At 44.3% G+C, this 12,461-nt stretch overlaps 1 long non-coding RNA gene across 1 annotated transcript; it reads right to left on the bottom strand.

The window, feature by feature from the left end:
* Positions 1–2,552: 2,552 nt before the first annotated feature.
* Positions 2,553–3,100, bottom strand: LOC144388758 (uncharacterized). Its single transcript, XR_013452996.1, has 2 exons — positions 2,961–3,100; positions 2,553–2,739 (listed from the first exon to the last, which is right to left on the bottom strand). It is a non-coding gene; the product is annotated as an uncharacterized LOC144388758 (long non-coding RNA).
* Between the last annotated feature and the right edge of the window lie 9,361 nt (positions 3,101–12,461).

Below are 12,461 nucleotides of genomic sequence, written 5' to 3'. Positions count from 1 at the left end.
ACACGTCCTTTAAAATTGAAAAAGGAAAAACAAACAAGAAAGCAATTGCCTGGGGCGATGGACTTTTTTGTCATTTTAAAAATGTCTATTTTCTTGTGCGGTTGTTTATGGTTGGTAGTCACCAGTGTGCACTGGGGAGTCTTTGCAGCTGTAGTTTCCTAAACAGAAGCAAGTCGTTTTGTTGAGTCTTCGGTTAAGTTCATTGTTCAACGTTTAACTTTAGATTAACTGTCATCTGGGAAAGAAGAGAGACCGCAGTTTAGTTGTATGGGAATATCATTTTGTAGAAGATAGGGTTTGGTGTCACACCAAACACAGAAAAAGGATTTGAGCAGGTGAACCGCTGGCAGCTTTCGACAATCACTACAACCATTGTCTAACGTCAATGCAGAAGAAAGACCTTGAGCGTTCTGCCAGAGCTCACGATTAAATTCATTACTTTACTTTCAAAAGCAAACCTTGGCTAACACAGTATGCACGTCAGAGAATATTCGGAGATTGAGTTTCTTCCACAAACATGGTCGACGGTTCGTCTCATTGATGAGAAAAACAGAAGCTGAAAAAAAATGGATAAGGGTGGTAAGTTAAATGTTTATATATATATATATATATATATATATATATATATATATATATACTGTATGTAGGCTGGTCTGATCCCTGTCTCTGTCACTGTCACTGTGTCTAAAGGACAGAGCGTAACTGAGTGAGAGAGAGAGAAACTATGGGTGCATTTGCCAAGGGGATGCATTCAGAAAACCCTCAATTACACAGTCAGGCTGCTGGAGACACTCCGGTCATTTGTTTGGAGGTTCTTATCTGCATGTCAGCTGGCCATGAAATGGACTCCAAATTAAATTAAAGTGCTTGGCAGTTAACAAATAAAGCATAAATTCAGTCAGCTCACACGGACGTAGTATAGTAGAAATAGAAATACCAAAAATTAAACTCACCCAATAACGTCAAACTTTTGCTATATTGCAAAGAACAGACTGAACTTGCTTTTCAGGAATAATTTGATCTTGATGTAAATTGTTTAAACTCCTTCCTAATGTTAGAAACCATTGTATACCTGCCGTTGCTGTAATGCAGAACCTAGATCACTGTGAACTATATAGAGCTGTTAAACATGGTTAAACACACATTTCAACGATACGCAAAGCGCAGTCAGTTTTCACATTGTACAGAGAAAGATTAGTCCACCTGTCGACATGGAGAGGTGTGGTGGTGGTAAATTGACCAGTGCAACTCCATCTCCCCGCACCCTTAATCCCATCCCTCAACGGATATTATCTCAGATGATAAATGAGGTAAATGGACTTGACAAAAAAGATTATCTGACAAGTAGGCAGCATCCTGTGTGTTCCCAAGAGGGACATGATAACTTATACATTCACAGCCAGGCTTGATTTTCATAGGAAAAGTACACTCCCTTCACTATAATACCCAATAAGTTTCTATTGCTGGAATTCTCTGCACTGCAGTCCCCATTTTCATTTATTTTTTCTCAGAACTCCTAAATATGGTCACTAAATCCAGTTAAGATCCACTTGAAAGGGTGGGCGTCAGTTTGGTGGTTCTGTCCTCCCCGTGGGTCGATTGACAGATTTCCCACCACCTTAAATGAAAGGTATTTTGGCAGGGAATATTCCGCTAAATAGCAGATTCATTAGGACGTGTCAGCTCAGAGTCAGCCAGCTGCATCATGGGAGGTGAATGGTCAAAGCTGCCAGAAAGCTGCATCACAGTAAAACTTGTGGGTTTTGACCATTGTACTGAAATGAAAAGGCAGTTTTACATCTTCACTGTGGATATTTAGCAGAATTCTTTTATATTTTTGCTATCTGCATCTGGACCAAGCCCTTACAACACCTATAGTCTTTGTATTGTCTGTAGACAGATGAGCAATAGTGGGAGTTATTGCCTATTTACAGATGGCACGTCAAAACAAAAGAAAAGTGAATTTCTGTAACTATTATTTGCACCAAAAAATATTACAAATAATCTGGCATTTAGATGCCCTCTTGAAAGTTTGTTATGTACACCAAACATTTACTTAATGTTATGCTGTTTATTTATTCTGATTAAATAATTATTATTAATGTTTTATTAGAAACATTTTCTAGCCTTGTAAAACCTACATCGTTTCACAACTTCAAGGATGACTCATGGGACTTTTTTTATTTCAGAAATATTGACTTTTCAATGGCAACAGTCTTCCTGGCGGCTGGGTTGTGCAAAACGACTGTCGTGCATTCTACCGTTCATGTAATTTAGGAATGTAAATTGGCCTCCTTTCTTTTGAGAAAGGCCTTCTACTTTCAACTAAAAATATTTTCATATTTATATAGAATTTGATTTTATCACTGTATAATGTGAATTCATAAAGTACATCTACAAGTACAGATTTCATTTTCCTGTATAAATACGGTATCATACAGCTTTCTGGACATGGAACTAATACTGTATTAACACTGGCCTACTGTATAAAGAGAACGTTTCTGAACATATCTGCTTCCCAGTGTCAGGTATTGAAACACGGAACAGAGGGGTGAGTTTCAAATGCAGCTTTATTGTTGCAGACGTCGAGAGGAAAGTAGGTTGTAAGACACGGGGTGAATGGAGAATCTTAGCTGAAAGGCGAGGAGTCCTGCTTGCTCTGTGACGGATGAAGACGCCGATGGAGGTGGTGAACAGCTGATGATGACGCATGGAGTTTCAGGAAGCTCAGGAGGGTATCTGGGAAGACACGGAAGTGAGCTCGAAGAGTCTGTAGTCATGGAATGACGAGATCAGACAACGGGTGAGTGATGCATGTTGGGTTATAAAGGAGTGCTGGTGATTAGGCTCAGGTGAAGGTGATTAGTAGTCAGGTGACCGGGTGATTGAATGAGAGGGAGGAGAATGGAATTGAGTGGGAGGCGATGTTGAACGGGATGAGGGTGGAATCCTGACAGTACCCCCTCCTCCCGAGGCGGCTCTTGACGCCTGCGAAGGATGTTGTCGGCGACGAGGTCTACCCCGACCTCTGGGTGCAGGACGATCCGGATGTTCCTCGTGAAACAGAGAGAGGAGCGTCGGATCTAGGACGTCATCACGAAGTACCCAGCATCGTTCCTCAGGTCCGTAATCCTCCCAGTCGATGAGGTACTCCAGTCGGGGACCTCGCCGCCGAGAGTCCAAGATGGTCCGGATCCCATAGATGGGTTCATCCTCCACAGGCACCGGAGGAGGAGGTACATCCACCGAGGGGTCATCTGAGGGACAAGGGGAGACCGGTTCAATGAAGGGTTTTAACAGCGAAACATGAAATGAGGGAGATATACGATACTGTCGGGGTAGCTTGAGTCTGTAGGTGACTTCGTTCAACTGCCTCTCGATGGGGAATGGTCCAATGAACCGAGGATTCAGCTTACGACAGGGCAGTCTGAGTCGAATATTTCTAGTAGAGAGCCAAACCTTCTGTCCTGGTTGATAAATAGGAGTTTTTAGTCTTCGACGGTCAGCTTGTGTCTTGTGCCTTCTGACTGCCTGTTGGAGTTGAACGTGAGCCGAGTCCCATACCCCCTCGCTCTGATGGAACCAGAAGTCGACAGCTGGAACCTCCGAGGGCTCACCCGACCAGGGGAAGAGAGGTGGCTGGTATCCTAGTATGCATTGAAATGGGGTGAGCCCGGTGGTGGACTGTCGCAGGGAATTTTGGGCATATTCCGCCCAGGGGAGGTATTGGTTCCAGCTGTCCTGGTACTGGTGGCAGTAGGTCCGCAGATATCGACCAATCTCTTGGATCTTGCGTTCAGTTTGGCCATTAGTCTGTGGATGGTATCCTGATGAAAGGCTGACAGTTACCCCGAGGAGCCGGAAGAAGGCACGCCAGACTCTGGAGATGAACTGGGGTCCCCTGTCCGAGACTATGTCTTCTGGAATTCCGAAGTTCCGGAAGACATTATGGAAGAGGGCTTCTGCGGTCACGAGTGCAGTAGGGAGGCCAGCTAGCGGGATTAACTTGCAGCCCTTTGAGAAACGATCCACCACTACTAGTACACACGTGAAACCATCAGAAGGAGGAAGGTCGGTCATGAAGTCGATTCCGATGTGGGACCATGGACGACGCGGAATCGGTAGAGGCAATAATTTTCCCTCAGGCAGTCTCCTCGGGGTATTGACGATGGCACAGACTGAACATCCTTTGACGAACCTTGCGACGTCCTCCGAGATGGTGGGCCACCAGTACCGTTGACGGAGGAGTGAGAGGGTCCGCTTGCTACCCGGATGTCCAGTGCCCGGAACAGAGTGGGCCGAGTCCAGAAGGGGGGTTCTCAGGTGTTCAGGGACGAATTTGCTCCCGTCTGGCCCTCCCGGCGGAGCAGGATGGAGAAGGTTTTCCTGATTGATCTGGTCGTCAAGGTCCCAGATGATCGGACTAATGAAGAGAGCTGGAGGGAGGATAGGAACCGGTTCGGCCTCGTCCGAGGAAGCATGATGGATTCGGGAGAGGGCATCTGCCCTGCAATTCTTACTTCCAGGGCGATATGATACCATGAAGTCGAAGCGGGTGAAGAAGAGAGCCCAGCGGGCTTGTCTTGGATTCAGTCTTTTAGTTTCACGAAGGTATTCAAGGTTTCTGTGGTCAGTAATTACCTCAAACTGGTGATTAGCCCCCTCCAGCCAGTGTCTCCATTCCTCAAGGGCTAGCTTGATGGCGAGTAGCTCACGGTTTCCAATATCATAATTCTGCTCCGCCGGGGCAAGTTTCCTGGAGAAGAAGGCGCATGGATGGAGTATGGGGGGTTCGCCCTGCCGCTGAGACAGTACTGCTCCTACACCAGTAGATGAAGCATCAACTTCCACGATGAACGGAAGTTCTGGGTTGGGATGAGCTAAAACAGGTGCAGAGGAGAAAGAGTCCTTTAGTTGTTGGAATGCTTCCATGGCTGCGGGTGTCAAGGACAGGGACTTGGGCCGGCCCTTCAGAGCAGATGTGAGGGGAGAGCTGAGGTGACTGTAGTTTTGGATGAAACGTCTGTAGAAATTTGCAAATCCTAGGAAGCGCTGGAGTTCTTTAATGGTGGCTGGCATGGGCCAGTCCTGAATGGCGTCTACCTTCCTCGGGTCCATTTGGATTCCCTCTTGGCTGATGATGTATCCCAGGAACTGGACGGTTGAAGTGTGGAACTCGCACTTCTCCAATTTGAGGTATAGTTGGTGTTCTCGTAGCTTTCGTAGTACTTGAAGGACATGATTATGATGCTCAGATCTGGAAGAAGAATAGATTAGTATGTCGTCGATGTACACAATGACAAACCGGTTGAGGAAGGGCCGGAGAACTTCGTTCATGTAGCTCTGGAAGACAGCAGGAGCGTTGGATAAGCCGAACGGCATTACCTGATACTCGTAGTGGCCTGAGGGGGTCACGAAGGCAGTCTTCCATTCATCGCCATGACGGATTCGTATCAGATTGTAGGCACTTCTCAAGTCTAGCTTGGAAAAGAGGCGGGCGCCACGTAGCTGTTCCAGAGCGGCAGGGACCAGAGGAAGGGGATAGCGGAATTTGATGGTTTGTGAATTCAGGTGACGATAGTCAATGCAGGGCCGCAAGCCCCCGTCCTTCTTAGCCACGAAGAAAAAGCTTGAGGCGGCCGGGGAGATGGATGGACGTATGAACTCTTGCTGTAATGCCTCTGCCACATACTCCTCCATGGCCCTTTGTTCCGGGATGGACAAAGGATATATTCGGCCCTTAGGAAGTGTAGCTCCGGGTAGCAGGTCAATTGCACAGTCCCCTGGCCGATGAGGTGGTAACTTGGTTGCCAGTGCTTTACTGAAGACGTCCTGGAACGTCCGGTACTCCACTGGAATTTCACATTGGACGTGGGTCTGGGAGCCGGTTTCAACTGCAGATAACACAGGAACCGCGGCCTCGGAGTCGTCTGGCGAGGAAGAGGAAGAAGAGATTTTCTTAACAGACTTCAAACAGGAGTGGTGACAGTCATTACCCCATCGGAGGATCTCGCCGGTTTTCCAGCAGAGTACGGGTTGATGTTGGATCAACCAGGGTCGTCCCAGGATGAGTTCAGCGGTAGACTCCTCCAGCACCATAAAGGAAATTTTCTCGGAATGCAGACATCCTAGTTGAAGAGTGATTACGGGGGAGCAGTAACGGATACGACCTCGGCCTAGCGGTTTGCCTTGGATGGTGTTAATAGAGAGATCGTGATCTAGTCGTTTTCTGCTAAGATTCATCTTCTGAAGGCAGGTGAAGGAGATGAAGTTCCCCGCGGAGCCTGAATCGATGAGGGCTTGCGCTGGAAAACACAGTTTATGGGTTAGGAGATGTACTCGTGTTTTCACTAGATGTTCTACTGGAGGGGCTACAGTAATTGAACTCACTGCTAGGCGCGGAGGTCGAACGGGGCAGTTGCTGAGCATATGCTGGTCAGAAGCACAGTATAGACATAGATGTTGTTGCATTCGTCGAAGGCGCTCAGAAGGGGAGAGATGAGAGGCGTCGACTTCCATAGGAATTGGAGCCGGAGGAGAGGCCGGGGAGGAGTCTGTTGCCGGCAGCGGGGAAGGTCTCATGTGTGTGGGCCGATCGCAAGCAGTGAGTAGTTGTGCAACTCGAATGGTTTTCTGGATGAGATTTTCGATGCCCATGACATCATCATACACCACAATCAGCTGACGAACCGTCGGGTTTAACCCCTGGCGGAATGCGGTGATTAACGCGGGCTCGTTCCATCCACTAGCTGCGGCGAGGGTGCGGAAGCGAAGAGCGTAGGCGTTCACGGAAGAATTCCCTTGTTGAAGTTGGAACAATTGATCGTGAACAGATAATGAAGCCACTGTCTGGCCAAACACCTCTTTAAAGTGACGGAGAAAATCAGGGAGAGATTTAATTACCGGAGAATCGGATTGCCACAAGGCTTGAGCCCATTGAAGAGCGGGGCCGGACAACAGTGATATGAGGAAGGCCACCCGAGCAGGATCGCCACTGAATTGATGTTCATTCATGGTGAAGTATAGAGATGTTTGTAAGAGAAACCCACTGCAATCCTCCGCCTCACCGGAGTAGGGCGCGGGCCGGGCCATGGGACTCGAAGAGGCAGAGAACAAAGCTGCGGGTGTACGCGGGAGGGACTCCGCTGCCAGAGGAGCTGAAGCCGGGGGAATTGGTAGCGGTGGATCCTCTCGTGCATCCGTAGAGCGTTGCATATTGCGGTCTGATCTTCTGTCAGGTATTGAAACACGGAACAGAGGGGTGAGTTTCAAATGCAGCTTTATTGTTGCAGACGTCGAGAGGAAAGTAGGTTGTAAGACACGGGGTGAATGGAGAATCTTAGCTGAAAGGCGAGGAGTCCTGCTTGCTCTGTGACGGATGAAGACGCCGATGGAGGTGGTGAACAGCTGATGATGACGCATGGAGTTTCAGGAAGCTCAGGAGGGTATCTGGGAAGACACGGAAGTGAGCTCGAAGAGTCTGTAGTCATGGAATGACGAGATCAGACAACGGGTGAGTGATGCATGTTGGGTTATAAAGGAGTGCTGGTGATTAGGCTCAGGTGAAGGTGATTAGTAGTCAGGTGACCGGGTGATTGAATGAGAGGGAGGAGAATGGAATTGAGTGGGAGGCGATGTTGAACGGGATGAGGGTGGAATCCTGACACCCAGATGTTGTGTTTAAAGTCAAAGACGGGTAACAGTGAGAGATTTGTGACCCACACACAGCTTTCAAAGTAGCTCCATAAAAAGTGTCTTTCCCTGGGAACTATTAATGATCTCATCCAGGAGTACTTCAGACCCAGGTGAACATTCTCTGGCAAAGCCTCTTACATTTCAGAAAGTTGCCCCTTCTTCTCCACAATCATTTGCACTTAATTTAGTTACTCCAACTATAACCACTGGTGCAATGTTGTAAAACCTACTAACAAGCTTCTCTGCAGCATTGGATGTTTTACAATATTCAACCCACACAAATTAAAGATATCTTTTTTTCGATGCCACCATGAGTCTGACATCACAGTGTCCGTGTATTCCGCCCGGTGTCCTACATGACAAAATGGTTCAACGCTGTCAATGTGTGAATTGGTGGAGGATTCCAGGTGCATTGAGGATAAGTTACACTGCAGCCGTCCAGCTGTGAAAACACACCGGCTTGTACAAATAGCCAGAGAGGATTCCTCAGTTGACTATTGTCTCGTATGTAACCTTCTGTCAAGCCAATGCTGTGTAAGTGCGCTACTGATGCATAGTCGATACCAACATAAGGGCAAAACAATCTTTACAACAAAAGTGTAGAGTCAGGGATTTATGATATCTTACTTCGTAGAGCTTACGCTTTGACTCCTGAATTGGATGATCAAACTCAATACATGTCTCATTTGTCAGTGAGCAGTCCTCCCCGAGTCATGCATGCATGTGAGCGCACACGTGTATACACCTGTGGTTGTGCATCACACACACACACACACACACACACACACACACACAAATTCAAACAAGAGAGATTAGGGGAGATTTGTGATCTTGTGCAAACACACCGGGGGACAAATGGCTCAGACTAGTTGCACTTGTCAAACAGCACCTGCAGCATGTGTCTTTCATGTTCTGCGAGGGGAGAGAAATGAGGAGAAATACGTGGAGGGAGGTGGAGACTGGTTGTCCATGTCAGACAGGCATTAACGAGCAAAGTGTGTGTGAGTATGTGTGTTTGGGGGATTACATGGAACTCTTGGGTAGAGTTTATGTACGTCAAAACATTTGGGAGTGAGGCCCTAAAATCCAGAGGCCTCTTTCAGAGCCATTCCTAAAAATAGGAATAGAACATTTGAAAATGTTGTTTTTAAAATCCAAGCTAATATATTTGAAAGCCCTGTTGTTTTATTTTGTGTGACCATACATCCGATTTCTATTTAGAACATTAATAATAACTACATTGCATTCATGTGACACTCTTCAATAGTGAAATGTGACGTGCAGTGAGGGTAGGCAAGGTAGGTACTGGCAAAATGTTCATTAAACAATTTTATTTAATAAGCTTGTATTTGTATTTTTTTATACTGTATTTTATACTGTTTATTCTTATGATTATATATGCAATATGTGTATTATTCCAATTGTTTAGACGTTACGATGACAAATGTAGCTGTCAAATACAAAAGATATAGTAGAATAATCAGTGCTTTTACCGTCCGTTCATTGTGGACAAACAGCGAAAATCCAGTGTTGCGCATGCGCACTTTGATCCTGTATTTTACAATATGGACGATAAAATGCGATATCACAGATTTTAGACGTATTTTACATAAATGTGATCGACGTTTTCACGAGGAGAGGGCGGTGGATGGATTTCATGTACAAATACTCGCCCGATGGGGGTTTAGTATTGAATCGATAAGCGTGGTTGAATGGCTGCCAACTACAAGCCATTTTTCTTCATATTCAGCAGTGTGTTTTCATTGTTGCAGACTGACAAACATTGCCTACTACTCTTTCACTCAACAGATTATATTATTGCAAAGCGGCATGTAACCAACTCATTGGATTAAAACACACCCCACGTATTGGTACTGTGTCTTTTGGCAGTTTCCAAACCCATCACGTAAAGCCGGTCTGGCGCTGACATAATCCTCCCTGTCCCCAGGTGAGAGAGAACGTAGCAGCTGAAAGACACTGTTGGGAAAGACGCCAAGAAAACATCGATCTTTATTTAGGGGGCCTGGCTTCTGCTATTTGCCGTGCACTTTTGCTCCATGACTGACAGCTCTAACAATATGGTTTCAGCCAAGTAACAGTCAGAGGCACGCTGTACCTACAGCCGTGTAGTGATTTTCCCCGTGCTCAATGTGTATTGACTCCTGCCTTCTCTTTTCCTACTCGTCTCTCTGGCAGAGACTTACAACGCACACACAGACACGCACACATCTACTGCAGACTCATGCATGCAATCCCTGTTTTTCTCCCAATTTCTTTGCATTTGTTCATATGGAAGCCCGATGAATGTAGTATAATCAACCATTACCAGCGCTTACGGTTGGAACTCTAACATTGACACCTCCTTAAGACGAAACTAAGACACATTTTAGATTTATTTGCCATCGTGTCTTTTATAAGGGTGTCTTGTATATTTGCTCTTATACCAAAGGTGCTGTTGTGCCACGAGGAAGTGTTTTATTTTCCTATTTACATTGTTAAAGTCAGACTTTTTCCTCTCCTCTAGGTTTACTTGAAAAGTATTGCATAGGCTTTTAAAATAATAATATGCACAATTGGAAATGCCCTGACAGCTCGGATGTAGTAGCAAAATAAATAACATCTTATTTTTCCAACCACTTTTCCTTGACCCTAATAGACAACGTCATGAGGTCAAGGAACAATGAGAAGGAATAAAAACAATCTGCAGCACTAAGAGAATCCAACTGCACTTGTATGACCACATTTATTTTTGAGCATCTTTCATTAGTATGTAAAGAGTTCGAGCAGCTCTTATCATGAATGCCAATCAGATATGTCCTGTTCCCTTGCCGGTTATGAATATTCTCTAAGGCAAAAAGGCTTTTTGACTGCAGGCGGGGATGGTTTTGTTTAGTTTGACAATAGTACAGAAATGATTTAGCAATCCCATGAAGTCTCTAATAAGTCATTTCAAGAGAATGACATTTCAGATGGGCAATTAAAACTGCAATCGGTTTCCTCGATTACCTGTGAGCAGGGGAAACCAATTGCAACTGGCATTCATCATATGAAGCTGCCATGGCTGACATGTTAGTTTACAATCAAAAAACATAACCATATCTTTTAAATCCCCATTTCCTAGGTGGAAGTGTTCACTGTCATTTTAGCTCTAGTTTGGGCCGCCAATTCTCAAGTCAAATACTTTTCTCTGCTTGTCATGAACTTTCTTTTGTTTCATGGCACTGAATCGAGCTGATGTGGTTATGTTCTGTTCTTTTCAATAATTTGTTTTTGAGAAGCACTTGGTAGGTCAGCTTCCAAACGGCATCCCAAGTTTTTATGTGCTCGTGGCTCTTTCTGTAATAACAGATGGCAAAGCACTGGGCCCTGGGCTTTTTCGTCATAGTGTTTCTTTTCTCCATTGCGTTGTTATTAACATTTGTTTTCATTCAAATATAATATCTTGAAATGAAGACTTTAGTCGAGGGGTAGTGATGGAAATACATTTAAAATGTTTGTGTGTTCCATTTGTCTCCGACATGGTGTACTTTTTTACATATTCTTTTTATATTCGTGTTTCCCTATAGATACGTTTTTTTACCTTTTGACAAAGCTAACCAAGTGGGACAAAAGTAATATACCACAATATAATGAGAAATAAATATGCAATTGTCAAATTTACGACAAATGAGGAAATGGAAGCCAATCAAAGAAACACACCATTTGCCTCTCAAATACAATATGACGTTTAATGGGGATTGATCCGTTTTTACTTTAATGCTTTTTTCAGAACGATGATACCACCGAGTAATGCCAAATGCCAGAATATCTCAACTTTTTTTCTTTTCTTTTTTCATGGTGGGTTTCTACGGTTTTGCTTGGTCATTTTCAGCAAAAACTTAAATTCTTTAAAATGGTTTAACCAGCTTAAACTCAATGTGTGTGCATTCTTGAAGTTTGTCAAATAATTTATGCCCCAATAATACTATTTGAAGGCCCGATAGATGAGAATGAACATGTATGAATATGTTGGTATATGTTGGTATATGAGAGAGTTCCCATAAATCACGTGTATGCCACTTAAGAACAAATGTGTTTGTAGTAGGAGTTGTCCCGAACATTTTTTCTCTTTCACCATATGTTTCTGCTATTCATCTCTGACCACTCCTACCCAGGTAAATAGAGCTGGTTTCCTAAACAAAACATAGAAAAACAAAGATATATATGTATGACAAAGATCCCATCAAATTACTGTGTGGTGATTGTGAATAATCATTACACTTCTAGAAAAACCAAGTGATTACTGTATATTGATCAATAGCAAAAATAAAAAACCCTTTTCTTCAAAGGTGGATTTGCCAGCAAAGTCACTACAGCACTCTTCTGAGTGGATTTAATTTTCATATATATATATATAAATAATTTATAATATTTTCTTTCTTAATCGCTTGGTATTTCTTCCAAAAGAATACTTCCTAATACTTCCTAAACCCAGAGGAAATAAGAATCTTTCTTCTTTCTTTCTAATTTGTTTGTCTTATCAAAGTAATATTGGGTTTTTACAACTGCAGTAATGCTAAACACAGTGTGGCAGCCGGGGAATGCTAATTAGCAAAATGTTGGAACATCCATTGCCTATCCAACAAGCATGCACCCACTTCTGTGCACAGCCCTGTGGAGCTTACGAGCCCTGAGGCAGCAGCAGCCATACCTTTTGTCTGTCATTACTTTACAATTTGACGTGCTGTGTTTCTGCAGATGGAATATAAATCTTTTTTTTTTGCAGA

The sequence above is a fragment of the Gasterosteus aculeatus genome, chromosome 16 (genome assembly GCF_964276395.1).
Source record: "Gasterosteus aculeatus chromosome 16, fGasAcu3.hap1.1, whole genome shotgun sequence".
Taxonomy (NCBI): domain Eukaryota; kingdom Metazoa; phylum Chordata; class Actinopteri; order Perciformes; family Gasterosteidae; genus Gasterosteus; species Gasterosteus aculeatus.
This window is presented reverse-complemented; position numbering and strand designations above follow the sequence as displayed.